We start from the raw sequence: 13,785 nt of genomic DNA on the forward strand, positions 1-13,785 counted from the left end.
TGCTGGGTTTCAGACTTGCATGGGGCCTGTAGCCCCTTCTTTTTGGACAATTTATGCCTTTTAAAATGGGAACATTTACCTAATGCATGTGCCTCATTGTATCTGGGAAGTAACTAACTTGTTTTTTATTTTACAGGATCATAGACAGAAGTGTCTTGCCTTGTCTCAGATGAGACTTTGGACTGTGGAATTTTGAGTTAATGTTGGAATAAGTTAAGACTTTGGGGACGGGTGGGAAGGAATGATTGTGTTTTGAAATATGAAAAGGACACAATATTTGGGAGGGGCCAGGGGCAGAATGATATGGTTTGTTTCTGTGTCCCCACCTAAATCTCATGTTGAATTGTATTCACCAGTGTTGGAGATGGGATCTGGCAGGAGGTCATTGAATCATGAGACAAACTTCCCCTTTGCTGTTCTTATGGTATACTTCTCATGAGATCTAGTTATTTGAAAGTGCACAGCACCTCCCCCTTCACTCTCTCTCTGTCTCTCTCCTGCCAGGCATGTGAAGATTTACCTGCTTTCCCTTCACCTTCTGGCATAATTGCAAGTTTCCTGAGTCCTCCCCAGAAGCAGAGCCCTGTACAACCCGTGGAACTGTGAATCAATTAAACCTCTTTTCTTTATGAATTACTCAGTCCTAGGTATGTCTTTATAGCAGTGTGAGAACAGACTAATGCAATGGCTTACACTACAGTACAGTGAAAATTAAATAAACAAATAATTATAATATAACTCAGGCCATAGTAGAAGTAAGTTGAATGCCTAGAGAGAGAAGGCTGTAAATATATTTATCTAATAATATGGTTTGGCTCTGCCCCCATCCAAATCTCATCTTGAATTATAGCTCCCATAATCCCCACATGTTGTGGTAGGGACCCAGTGGCAGGTAATTGAATCATGTGTGTTTTTCCTGTGCTGTTCTCATGATAGTTAATAAATCTCATAAGATCTGATGGTTTTATAAAGGGTGGCTCCCCTGCACACTCTTTTGCCTGCAACCATGTAAAATGTGCGTTTGCTCCTCCTTTGCCTTCCGCCATGATTGTGAGGCCTCCACAGCCATATGGAACTGTGAGTCCATTAAACCTCTTTTTCTTTATAAATTACCCTGTCTTGAGTATGTTCTTATTAGCAGCCTGAGAATGGACTAATACATCTAGGAAGTTAGGAATTGTGCAAATAGTTAGCAGTTCCTAAGTATAATTGTTATTGATGGAGAAAAGCCTACCATTTACATGAGGAATTTAAGGGGATTTCAGACACCTAGAGTGTTTAAGACAAAGCTCAGAGCCACAGAATCACATGATACAGACATAGAACAACTAGGAATCTGATTCTCTGGGACCCAAGTGATGGGAGCATGTGGTAAGATATATAATTGAAGTGGCAGGCAGGATTCTGATAGCAGGGCCTACACACAATATGAAGAAGCTTGAACTCCCATCTGAAGGTTATAAGAACTATTGTAAAGTGTCAGCATTGTATCCATGTATCAAGATTTTCATTTCAGGAATCTAACTCCAGCAGTGACATAGATGCAGGAAGAGATGAGAGCTGTCACTAGTGGAAGAGAGATAATTGAGGAAACTATAAATGGCCAAGTGAGAGATGGTGAATATATAAACTAAACTGCTTGCATTAGGATTGGAGAGGAGCTATTCAGGAGGTATAATTGACAAAATTTAATAATTGATTTGATTGGGTAATACATTGACTAAAACAGAGTCTAGCACTATTCCCAGAGATCTTCATGAAATATAGGTGGTAGAGATGTTTAGATATGTACTATCTGGTAATATAGAAGAAAATGGATCCCTATATTACATGTCATTTAAGAGGTCAGCAGACAAAAGATGTATAAAGGAAATAATCAGGGAAGTGTATTGATAACCAGTAGGGCTGAACTTTATTTGTGAGCAGTATTTTAGTTATAAATGGTAGATATTAAGCCTGTACAATGATATTCAAACAATGGTATATTGAATGGATAGAAGAATCTATCATAATATTAGAGTAATGGTTTGAAAAACCAATGTTTGTGGAGATAGCAGTCAGGGTAGTTATGGGGAGAACAGAGACTAGAAGCTGAAATTACAAAGTGATCAAGATGTTCTCTGGATAAAGATGGTTGACTAGAGGCACCCAACACCTAACTCCTACAAAAAGAAATACCAAAATAACAAATAGATAATCACAAGTTAGTAGAGTGTTTAATGGAATATACTGAAATTCAGTAAGGAAGAGATGAAGATCTTCTGAGGCACAGAAACTCGTGATGGCAGCATAGACGGAAGTGAAGTGCTACTTGGGTTTAAATTTGCACTCAAGAAGGACTCCTCACTGTGGGAAAAAGGTAAGCAGGAGATCCCCAGCAGTCCACATTTCCAACAGAGATGCCTGCAATCCTAGCTATAGGAGAGACCCGCAGCACTCACAAGCCATGAGTCTAGTATAGAGAGTGGCTGGAGTCCATGCGATTACATTATTCTAGAGAGAAAATTTATGCTGGAGCACCCTCATTCCCTGGGACCCAGGCTGCTGCAACATGGCACCATTCTGAGAGCAGAGCAACCATCTGACCCCTGGGACCCAACAGCTCCAGGCTCCATAAATATGGCCCTGCTTACCATCTCACCACATCCACTCAGATGGCTGCAGTGTCACAGCAAAAGCTGGGCCTGGTGTTGCAGTCATGGCAGCAGCACCCAAGTCCACACAGTGCCCTACACCTTGGAAAGCAGGCAATTCATCAAAGCAAGGAGGCTTCTCTTAGGACATAGAAAGCAGACGTGTGTGTTCCCCAGAGTCTGAGAGCAGGACCAACTGGGACTCGTCAACACTGCTGCTGACAACCCCACCCCTCTAGTAGTGGATCTACTACATGCATGCACATGCTCCACCAGGGCTGAGGACTGGCTTGCCCAGTTTTCCTGATACCATCAAAACCATCCAACGGCTTCCACAAACAACCACTGCCTAGACCACTCAGACATTCAGAAACACCACTGATGTTGATTATTAAAATAGAAAGATGGCATACCAAAATATATTGGATATAGCAAAAGCAGTACTAAGAGAAAATTTTATATCAATAACCACCAACATCAATAAAGACATATTTCAAATAAATAAGCTAATGATGCGAGAAAAAACAAAACCCTTAATTATTAGAAGGAAAGAAATAGTAAAGATCAGAGCATAAACAAAATGGTTGCTCAAAATGCAAAAGATCAAGAAAACAAAATTAGTTTCTTGAAAAAATAAACAAAATTGACAAACTATTCACCAGACTAAGTAAGAAATAAAAGGGAAGACTAAAATAAACAAAATTAGAAACATACATGAAGATATAACAGGTAACACAGAAATACATAGGAACTTGAGGCCATTAGGAAAGACTTCATGCCAACAAATTGGAAAAACTAGAAGAAATGGATACATTCCTGTATCCTTACAACTTACCAGGAGAGAACCAAGAAGAAATAGATAACCTCAACAACCAATAATCAGTAACAAGATTAAATCACTAATACAAAGTCAGCCAACAAAGAAAAGTTCAGGACAGAATAGCTTCACTGATGAATTCTAATAAACTTTCAAAAAAAAGAACTAACAGCAATTCTTCTCAAACTCTTCCAAAAAATTAAAGGGGAGAGAACCCTTTTGTTTTTTTGTTTTTGTTTGTTTGTTTTTTGTTTTGTTTTGTTTCTCTTTCGACAGAATCTTACTCTGTCGCCCAAGCTGGAGTGCAGTGGCACGACCTTGGCTCAGCGCAACCTCAGCCTCTTGGTTTCAAGTGATTCTTGTGCCACAGCTTCCCCAGGGGGAGAGAACTTTTTCTCACTTATTTTCCAAGGCCAGCATTATCCTGATACCAAAACTAGACAAAGACAAACAAACAAAAGAAAACTGCAGGCCAATATTCCTGATGAACATAGGTGCAAAACTCCTGAATCAAATATTAGTAAAATAAATCCAACAGCACATCGAAAAGTCTATACATCATTAAGTGGATTTGTCACAGAGACGCAAGGATGATTCAACATATGCAAATCGGTAAATGTGATTTACCACATCAGTGGAATAAAGGACAAAAGCCATATGACCATCTCAATAGATGTGGAAAAAATGATAAAATTCCATGTTTCTTCATGATAAAAACTCTCAGTAAATTAGATATGGAAGGAATATATCTCAACACAATAAAGGCCATATATGAAAACCCCCACAGCTAACATCATACTGAATGGGGAAAATCATTTCCTGTAAGAACTGGAACAAGACAAAGATGCCAACATTCATACTTTTATTTGACATATTATCGAAAGTCCTAACCAGAGAAATTAAGCAATAGAAAGAAATAAAGGGCATACAAACTGGAAAAGAGAAAGTTGAATCATCTCTCTTTGTTTAAAACATAATTTTATATATAGAAAAACATAAAGACTCCACTAGAACACTATTAGGGTTGATAAACAAATCAGTAAAGTTGCAGGATATAACATCAACATACAAATTTCAGTAGTATTTCTAAATCCCAATTACAAACTAGCTGAAAAAGAAATAAAGAAAGCAATTTTATTTACAAAGGCTATAAAAATAAAAAGTAAAATACCTAGGAATAAATTTACCTCAGGAGGTAAAATACTTTTACAATGAAAACTACAAAGAAGTGATGAAAGTAATTGAAGAGAACACACAAAAATAATGGAATTTGATTCCATGTTTATAGATTGGAAGAATAAATATTGTTAACATGACCATACTACCCACCTACAGATTCAGTGCAATTCCTATCAAAATACCCATGACATTTTTTCATGAAAATAGAAAAAAAACTCTAAAATTCATATGGAATTTCATTTGATGTTTCACAAAAGACCCCAAATAGCCAAAACAAGCCTGAACAAAAAGAACAAAGCTGGAGGCATCACATTACCTGACTTCAAAATAAACTACAAAGCTATAATAACCAAAACCACATGGTCCTGGCTCAAAAACAGATACATAGACCAATAGACCAGAATATAGCACCCAGAAATAAACCCATGTATTTACAGTCAACTGTTTTTTGACAAAGGCGCCAGAACATCCACTGGGGAAAGGATAGGCTGTTCAGTAAATAGCACTGGGAAAACTGTATATTTATGTGTAGAAGAATGATGCTAGACCCCTACAAATATCAGAGTAAAAGTGGATTAAAGATTTTAACATAACCTAAAACTATGAGACTACTGGGATAGAACACGGAAGAAGTGCTAGAGGACATTAGTCTGGGCAAATCTTTTATAGGTAAGATTATAAAAACACAGGCAACAATAGAAAAATAGACACATGGTATTGTATCCAACTAAAAAGCTTCTGCACAACAAAGGAAACAATCAAGTGAGTGAAGAGACAATCTGTAGAACGGGAGAAAATATTTGCAAACTATTCATTTTACAAGGGATTGATATCCAGAATATAAAAGCATTCAAATCAACAGCAAATAATGATAATAATAATACTATTAAAGCATGGACAAAGGATCTGATTAGACATTTTATAAAATAACTCAAACAAATGGTCAACTAGTATATGAAAAAATGTTCAACTTCACTAATCACCAGGGAAATACAAGTCAAAACTAAAAGATATCTTCTCACTCCGGTTAGAGTGGCTATTATCAAAAGGAGAAAAAATAACAGATACTGGAAGATCTGGAGAAAAGAGAACTCTTACAAACTATTGGAGGGAATGTAAATTAATACAGTTATTATAGAAAACATGCAACTGACTCAAAAAACTAAATATAACAGTACCAGGGTCAGGCGTGGTGGCTCGCGCCTGTAATCCCAGCACTTTGGGAGGCTGAGACGGGCGGATGACGAGATCAGGAGATAGAGACCACCCTGACTAACACGGTGAAACCCCGTCTCTACTAAGAATACAAAAAATTAGCCGGGCGTGGTGGCGGGCGCCTGTAGTCCCAGCTAGTCGGGAGAAGGAGGCAGGAGAATCGCTTAAACTGGAGGCGGAGGTTGCAGTGAGCTGAGATTGCGCCACTGCACTCCAGCCTGGGCGACAGAGAGAGAATCCGTCTCAAAACAAAACAAAACAAGTATCATATGATCCAACAATCTCAGTCTCATTTGGGTATTTATTCAATGGCAAGAAAATGAACACATCAGAATGATATCTATACCGCCGTTTTTATTGCAGTGCTATTCACATTAGCCAAGACATGGAATCAACCTAAGTGTCTATCAAAAGATGAGCGGATAATGAAAATTTACTATATAGACACAAGAAAAAGAAGGAAATGTTGTCATTTGCGGCAAAGAGGGAGCCAGAAGGATATAATGTTAAGTGAAACAAATCAGGCACAAAAAGATGAATATAGCATGTTCTCTTTCATGTGTGGGAGCTAAAAATGTTGTGCTTATATAACCACAAAATTGTGGTTATGAAAGGCTGGGAAAGGTTGGGGACAGATGAGGATCGAGAACACTTGCTTAATGAATATAAAATTATACCGAGAAAGGAGGACTGAGTACTAGTGTGCTATAGCACTCTAGGGTGACTATAGTTAACAATAACTTATTGAATAATTTCAAATAGCTAGAAGAGATGATTTTGAATATTCCCAATACTAAGAAATCATAAATATTTGAGGTCATGTATATGGTAATTACTCTGATTTGATCATTAAACTTTAAATGCATGTATTAAAATATTACTTTGTACCCCATAAATAAACATAATAATTATGTAGCAATTAGAAAATTAAAACAACAACAAGATGCTTTCTCACTTCTATTTTAATTCTCTTTATGTGTCAACTTCATTCTGTCAGACCAGTGTTTCACGTGAGGGAAGATATGGTGATCTGCCTCTTGGCGATTAAATATCAATTGTGGCAAATGCAAAACCTCTATCCTAACGTTTTGACTAAAAAAATTAATAAACAGAAAGAATGCTGCTTGGCCCAGTTTGGCACAAGTGTCTATCTCTTGCTAAATTATTGAGTCTAGAAGGAAGCTTTATGCTTGGATCGGGTTAGTCAGATGCCCACACCAGTGTCAGTTGGAGGAGTAGTCTGATTCTTCATGAGAATTTCATAGTTCATATATGGATCTTCAAGCATAGGTGGATCATGACTAAAGGAGAATAAAAGCAGAGGAAGAGGTGTTGAAGTAACAAAAAATAGTAGCTCTTTTCCAGAAGTCAAGAAAAATATTCAAGGAAAAAATGCTCAACAAAAGCAAAAGATACAGCTATTTCAGTAGTTCATGACAGCATCCAGGAACTCAACTTTAATATTTCTCTATTCCTCATTCTCTACAACCAATACCTAACTAATTCAAACTCCAAACTATACCTTCAATTTATTGTCTTCCACATCAGCATCACCAATTTGCCAAATCAATATCATCTTATACCCAAATTATACTCTTAACAATCAATTCTCCAGAGCACAAATTTTTTTATAAAAAATACATACTTGATTTTGTCCCTTCCTACTTACTCTTTGCTTGAATTGCTTATAATTTTGCTTAGGATGTAAGTAAAAATTCTTAACATCCTTAAAGACCATTGGGCTGTATTCACCTCATAGATATACTTTATTTGATCTGTGGAGTATATACATCATTAAGCTAGAATTTTAAAATTAGAAAATTTCACATATAGTAACATATTTCTGGTTTCCCTTGATAAATCAGATGTCTGGACAACATAATGCCCACATTTCATGTGCAACAACCTTCTAAAATTAGTAGAAGCTGATCCTGTGCCCTGCAGTTTCCTGCAGTCTCCATCATTCATTACTATGCTTATCAAATAAACTTGATATGATTGTTTCTTGCCTGGACACACAAGCATGTGTTTGCCACTGTTGCCATATTTAACATGTAGTATGATATTATATAATATATTTATGACATGTTAATATCTTTAATGTCATAAGCCCATCTCCTTCATACTGTTTGTGCTCTAATTATACTGATCTTTAAGTAAGTCAAATGCTCCACTGCCTGTTGGGCTTTTGAAAAACCTAATGCTTTTAAACGATTCTTCCCTATATATTGGACCTGGCCAACTCTTACTCATCCTTCAGATCTCTTCTAGAATGCCACTTCATCAGAGAAGCTTTTTTTGATCACTCTATGTGACCACCATTTAAATTCAGTCTTTCTTTTTAAAATTTCTCATGGATTCTTTAAACTTTCTTAATGCTAGTCAGAACAATTTTCATTGTATGTTTGTATATGTGATTATTTGTTTAGTGCTTGTTGCACTTTTGGTTTCCTGTTTTATTACCACCTCTAGTGGAAGGCAAAAGACTGACTAGTTTGCAGCAATCCCAGCTCCCAATATCTTTTGAATAATAATTATGTACCCTCTTACATTTCAGTGTTCCATCTGCACTCATGAGTAGGGAGGCAACATGGCCTGAAATTTGTGTAGTTTATTTACTACAATAATTTGACTATCTATGTACGGTTCTTTTTTCAATAATAATCTAAAGGACAAACTACATTATTCTCAATAATTATACAAAGAACCAGATGATTGCTTTCTATTATATTTTACAGAAGCTAGCAGATATTAAACTGACTTATCTGGTTTGTCATTCCCTGCTTTGATTCTCATTTGTTTTTGTCATCGTGCCTGTGTTTGTTTTGTAGTTCAAATTTGGATTTTTTTTTCACTGATTTTGAAAGCATTGCTTTCAAAATATCATTATACTTTCAAAGTATCATTATTTATATTCAACTATATTTTCATTACTCTTCAATAGTCTTTAAGTTCAATGGAGAGAAACATTTTGTGTACTTTTATTTTTTTGAGATGGAGTCTCGCTCTGTCACCCAAGTTGGAGTGCAGTGGTGCCACCTCGGTTCACTGCAACCTCTGCCTCCCAGGTTCAAGCGATTCTCCTACCTCATCCTCCTGAGTAGCTGGGATTACAGGTGTGCACTGCCACGCCCAGCTAAGTTTTGAATTTTTAGTAGAGATTGGGTTTCACCATGTTGGTCAGGCTGGTCTCGAACTTTTGACCTCGTGATCCACCCGCCTCAGCCTCCCAAAGTGCTCAAATTACAGGCGTGAGCCATTGTGCCTGGCTCATTTTGTGTATTTTTTAAATGTGTTCATCATCATGCCTGGAACATAGTATGTTCTCAATGTGTACCTGTGGAATAAAAAAACAAGTATAGATATTGTGCCTAAGTTTAAAAAAGGTATGCACAGGCAAAATTCATTATCGAGATTCTTTTTTTTTTTTTTTTTTTTTTTTTGAAACAGGGTCTTATTTTGTCACCCAGGCTGGAGTGCTATGGCACCATCTCGGCTCATTGTAGCCTCAACCTCCCAGGTTCAAGCGATCCTCCTGCTTCCTGTTTCAGTCCCCTGAGTAGCAGGGACTACATGTGCATGTCAGAATACCTGGCTAAATTTTGTATTGTTAGTAAAGACGGGGTTTCCCCATGGTGGCCTGGCTGGTCTTGAGCTCCTGAGCTCAAGACGTATGCCCACCTCGGGCTACCCGAAGTGCTAGGATTGCAAGTGTGAACCACTGCTCCTGACCCATTATTGGGAGTCTAAGAGTAAAATTCACTGCTCCTTGGATGTTTTATTTGTTGTTCTCACAATGGTATTCAATACTATTTTCAAACAACTTTTTCCAAAGACAATTATTACTTTATCCCCATGATCTCAGCTAAGGAAATTAAACAAGTTTCTAAGGAAGAATTTACAGGCGAGTAAAAGAGACTGGCAAGTATTGGACTTTTTCAAGATGTTTTATACAGAAGAAAAAGTTCCATATAGAGTTCATGAAGGTTAGAGGAGAGGATGGACATGTTCATATTCTGAAAACTCACAAGAAAAGAAGTTGAGGATAGAGGAAAGAGAAGAAAAGCACTTCTAAATAAACTAGGCAAGGAAGATAGAAATCACATAAATAGTTAAAATTTTTAATGATTGAACTTTAAACGATATAGTTTGTCTTCCATGATAACTTGAATTAGATCAGTTATTTAGTTTGTTCTGATCCAGGAGATGGATAAGTGTTAAATTGAGAATATGGAAAGAAGCCCGTTTTATTTTTGAACACTGCCCAGAGGTTTGAAATAAAATTTTCTGAGCTTAGCTTTTTGTGAAGGAAGAAAACAAAGCCCGTACTCCATGTTTATATAAAAGGACACAAAGCTACTTAAGTACCTGGCGTTTGTGTAAACACTTTGTAATCTCTGGCGTACAAGTAATACACCAGAGAAAGTAGTGGAATACATGTCACATACTTACCTGTAGAATTTGAGAAGTTAATACGGCTTATTTTAAACTTGCTATTCAGCTCAAATATTTTGATTGCATTGTATCTATCCTTTTGTTTATTGCTTACTGACAGAACTTAGAAAAGTTTGATAATCTAACAATTTATAAGCATGTTGTACTTGTAAATATAAGAGCTCGTATTTTATGCAAAGATTTAGAGTGGGTCTTTCATGCAAATATTATTTTTATATTAAGAAAATATAAAAATTTCTTAAAGAATTTATGTTAAACCTTAAGAAAATATTTTTAACCTTCCTTCAAAAAGAATTTCTAAAATCCTTTTGTTTTGAATTTTTTTTGATTCCATCTATTTTTGTTTTAAATATAGATTAAATTATTCCAATGTGTCTGGTAGATGCTAGGTGATTTGTGTACATCATTTACTTAATCCTCACATCAACATTATATGAGGTATTATGCAAATGTGTCATTGTTTAGGACCATGTAGTTAATATGTGGTGTATCTTGGAAGATTACATTGTTTTGATAACACATGATACATGAGTGATGTATTTTTCAGTATAGTTAAATCAGAGTTAACATCTTCAGTATTCTATTTACTTAGTAAATATAATTTTATTGATTGCCAACTGTGTGCCAAGTACCATGCTAAGTTGTGTTAGTTAGTGGTGAGATATACACATATGGTCATTCTGTTTATGCAATAAAAATAATTATGCTGCACATACACTATGCATGTGCCCCACGAACCAACTGCAAATCCCATGATTGATACAGCAACTGTCATCACACATGTAAATGTGCTCATAGGGGTGAGACAGGAAAGTTGCTAGAGACATTTTCACTTTTAGGAATGAGAGTGTGTATTACTGTCATCCATAAATGAGTAGTACACACTCTAATTCCCACAATGAAATCCCAGGGTTGTTTACGAAAGTATATGTCTATTGCTACTTATTATAACTTTGTCCCTAAGGCACTTTTAGTTATAAGTGATGCTCAGGAGCAGATAATGTTGGTAAAATTGTGGGCTGGTTCAAATATATATAATGTCTTACTGAGATCTCTGGAAATTGTAAATTCCAGAGATCCAGCTGCTGGTTTTATTTCTGAGTGTATGTTTGCATCTATTAAAGACAGTGACATGTAAAAAGAAGAGGGAATAGAAAGCACAGAATAGCCATGAGCCCACCAGAAAACTTATAAGACTGTGGTTTTTATATGGGAGAGGAAAGTGTAATAGAGGAGTTAATCTAAGTTCAAGAGTCAAAAATAAATTAAATAGAATGATTTCTTATGGTGAAAAAAAACCTGACATTATGTACACTGATATCTTCAAATGGTGATCTTGACTAAAACTAATTTTTATACAGCAATATATTTTCAGCATTTCCATTGTAGAAGTTGTAAAATAGGCTACAAATCAATGGATGTATAAAAATTAGTTGGCATCAGAAATCATGAAGAGTTTTTAGTTGACAATGCAAATATGGTCACTTTTATTTCCTACTCATTATGAGGTACTATAGGATACAGATGGTTTTGAGATGAATCACACATGGTGTTTAACCTCAAGAATTTATTAGTCTACCGGGTATGGTGGCTCACGCCTATAATCGCAGCAATCTGGGAGGCCGAGACAGGTGGATCACCTGAGGTCAGGAATTCAAGACCAACCTGGCCAACATAGTGAAACCATGTCTCTACTAAAAATACAAAAATTAGCCTGGTGTGGTGGCAGGCACCTGTAATCTTAGCTACTCAGGAGGCTGAGGCAGGAGAATCACTTGAACCCGGTAGCAGAGGTTGCAGTGAACCAAGATCACACCATTTTACTCCATCCTGGGCAACAAGAGCAAAATTCCATCTCAAAGAAAAAAAAAGAAAGTATTAGTGTACTTTCTAGAATATTATTCAGAATAATATATTTTAATAACGTGAAAAATATCTAGAGCAGTGATTGCCTCAATTAAAAGATGATATATAATTTGCCACAAATTTTCAGTTTTAAAAATATTACCTGATTAGTATATTACGAAAAACTAATGAAAGATGTTTGCATGTATTTAGATGCATCTCTTCTGTTTTAACATTTTTTTCTTGTGAAAAAACATTGTTAAGAAATAGCAAAACATGCAAAATGCTTATACAATAAACAGACAAAATATTTTCACACAAATTTTTATAATATTTAAAATATTTCAATTATTAAATAGTTCTGAGTAATATGATTCTCGGTCATAATGCATTTTAAGAGTTGACTATAGATAGTGTGAGGCCTCCAATAAGTAAAATTTGCAAGACACTTATTTGTTGGCAATTGTATTTTGAATGTACTAATAGTTTCTGTGATTTGACCCATTACATATATACACAAGTTAAAGGCTACTCTTCAAGCAATAAAATATCAGTCCAAAAGGGAAGAACACATGAAAAGTAGTGGTTTATAATATGGAATTTCCAGATAATAGAAACAGTTAAAGAAATCTCTACGTATCTCAAATTTTAAAAATCTGAAGTGTGCTGCTTCCCTAAAGGAGGGTGATTGGATGATATCATTAGATTAATCCGTTCACTAAAAACTTTTGTAGGGCAGAATTATAGATTTGCTACTTGACTTCAAAAACAGCTTTGAAATATGTCCTAAGAAAATTAAATGGCTAAATTCCCTAGTATTCTGATATGAATATGTGAGTAATTCTGACATAAAATGAATATGCCCAATATTGACTTTTTTATATGAAAGTAATAATGTTTAGGGTATGAGGAAAAACTAAGAGAAATAATACAAAAAATGTTATATTTTTGTTCTTTATGTAGACCAGGGAGGAGTTGTGATAGAGACGATGGTGGTCCTCAAATAGCTCCTCTACTCCTCCACTTTTGTCAACATATTCAGGTAAAAATGACTAGCTATGCTCAATTGACTTTAGGCAGAATTGTCAAGTGTCATTTAAAGGCAGAAATATGAAGAAACACTTTACCTACCATCCTGTTATCTATCTACCTTCCACAGTTCCTAAGAAAGTTTTGTACTGGGTATAAGATGTGAGAGAAAGAAGGTATACACCCTACCTCAATTAGAACAGGGGTCCGCAGCCACAGGTCTGTGCACCAGTACGGGTTTATGTTAGGCACTGGATTGCACAGCAGGAGGTGACGAGTGGGCCAGCAAGCATTAAGGCCTGAGCTCTGCCTCCTGTCAGATCAGTAGCTGCACTGGATTCGCATGGGAGCAGGAACCCTATTGTGAGTTGCACGTGCAAGGCATCTAGGTTGCATGCCTCTTATGATAATCTAAATAATGTCCGAGGTGGCACACTTTTATTCTCAAACCATCCAACTCCCCCTTCCCTTCCATGGCAAAATTGTCTTAAACAAAACTGGTCTGATAAGGTTTGGCTGTGTCCCCACTCAAATATCAACTTAAATTATATCTCCCAGAATTCCCACATGTTGTGGGAGGGACCCAGGGAGAGGTAATTGAATCATGGGGGC

At 36.2% G+C, this 13,785-nt stretch overlaps 1 long non-coding RNA gene across 1 annotated transcript in view; it reads left to right on the forward strand.

The window, feature by feature from the left end:
- The first annotated feature begins 269 nt into the window (after positions 1 to 269).
- LOC117980878 (uncharacterized) overlaps positions 270 to 13,785 on the forward strand; it is a 54,947-nt gene continuing 41,431 nt past the window's right edge. Inside the window, exons 1-2 of the long non-coding RNA XR_004672357.3 lie at positions 270 to 647; positions 13,108 to 13,186. This is a non-coding gene — a long non-coding RNA (uncharacterized LOC117980878). The remainder of the gene's footprint in view (positions 648 to 13,107; positions 13,187 to 13,785) is intronic.

Source organism: Pan paniscus, chromosome 6 (genome assembly GCF_029289425.2).
Source record: "Pan paniscus chromosome 6, NHGRI_mPanPan1-v2.0_pri, whole genome shotgun sequence".
Taxonomy (NCBI): domain Eukaryota; kingdom Metazoa; phylum Chordata; class Mammalia; order Primates; family Hominidae; genus Pan; species Pan paniscus.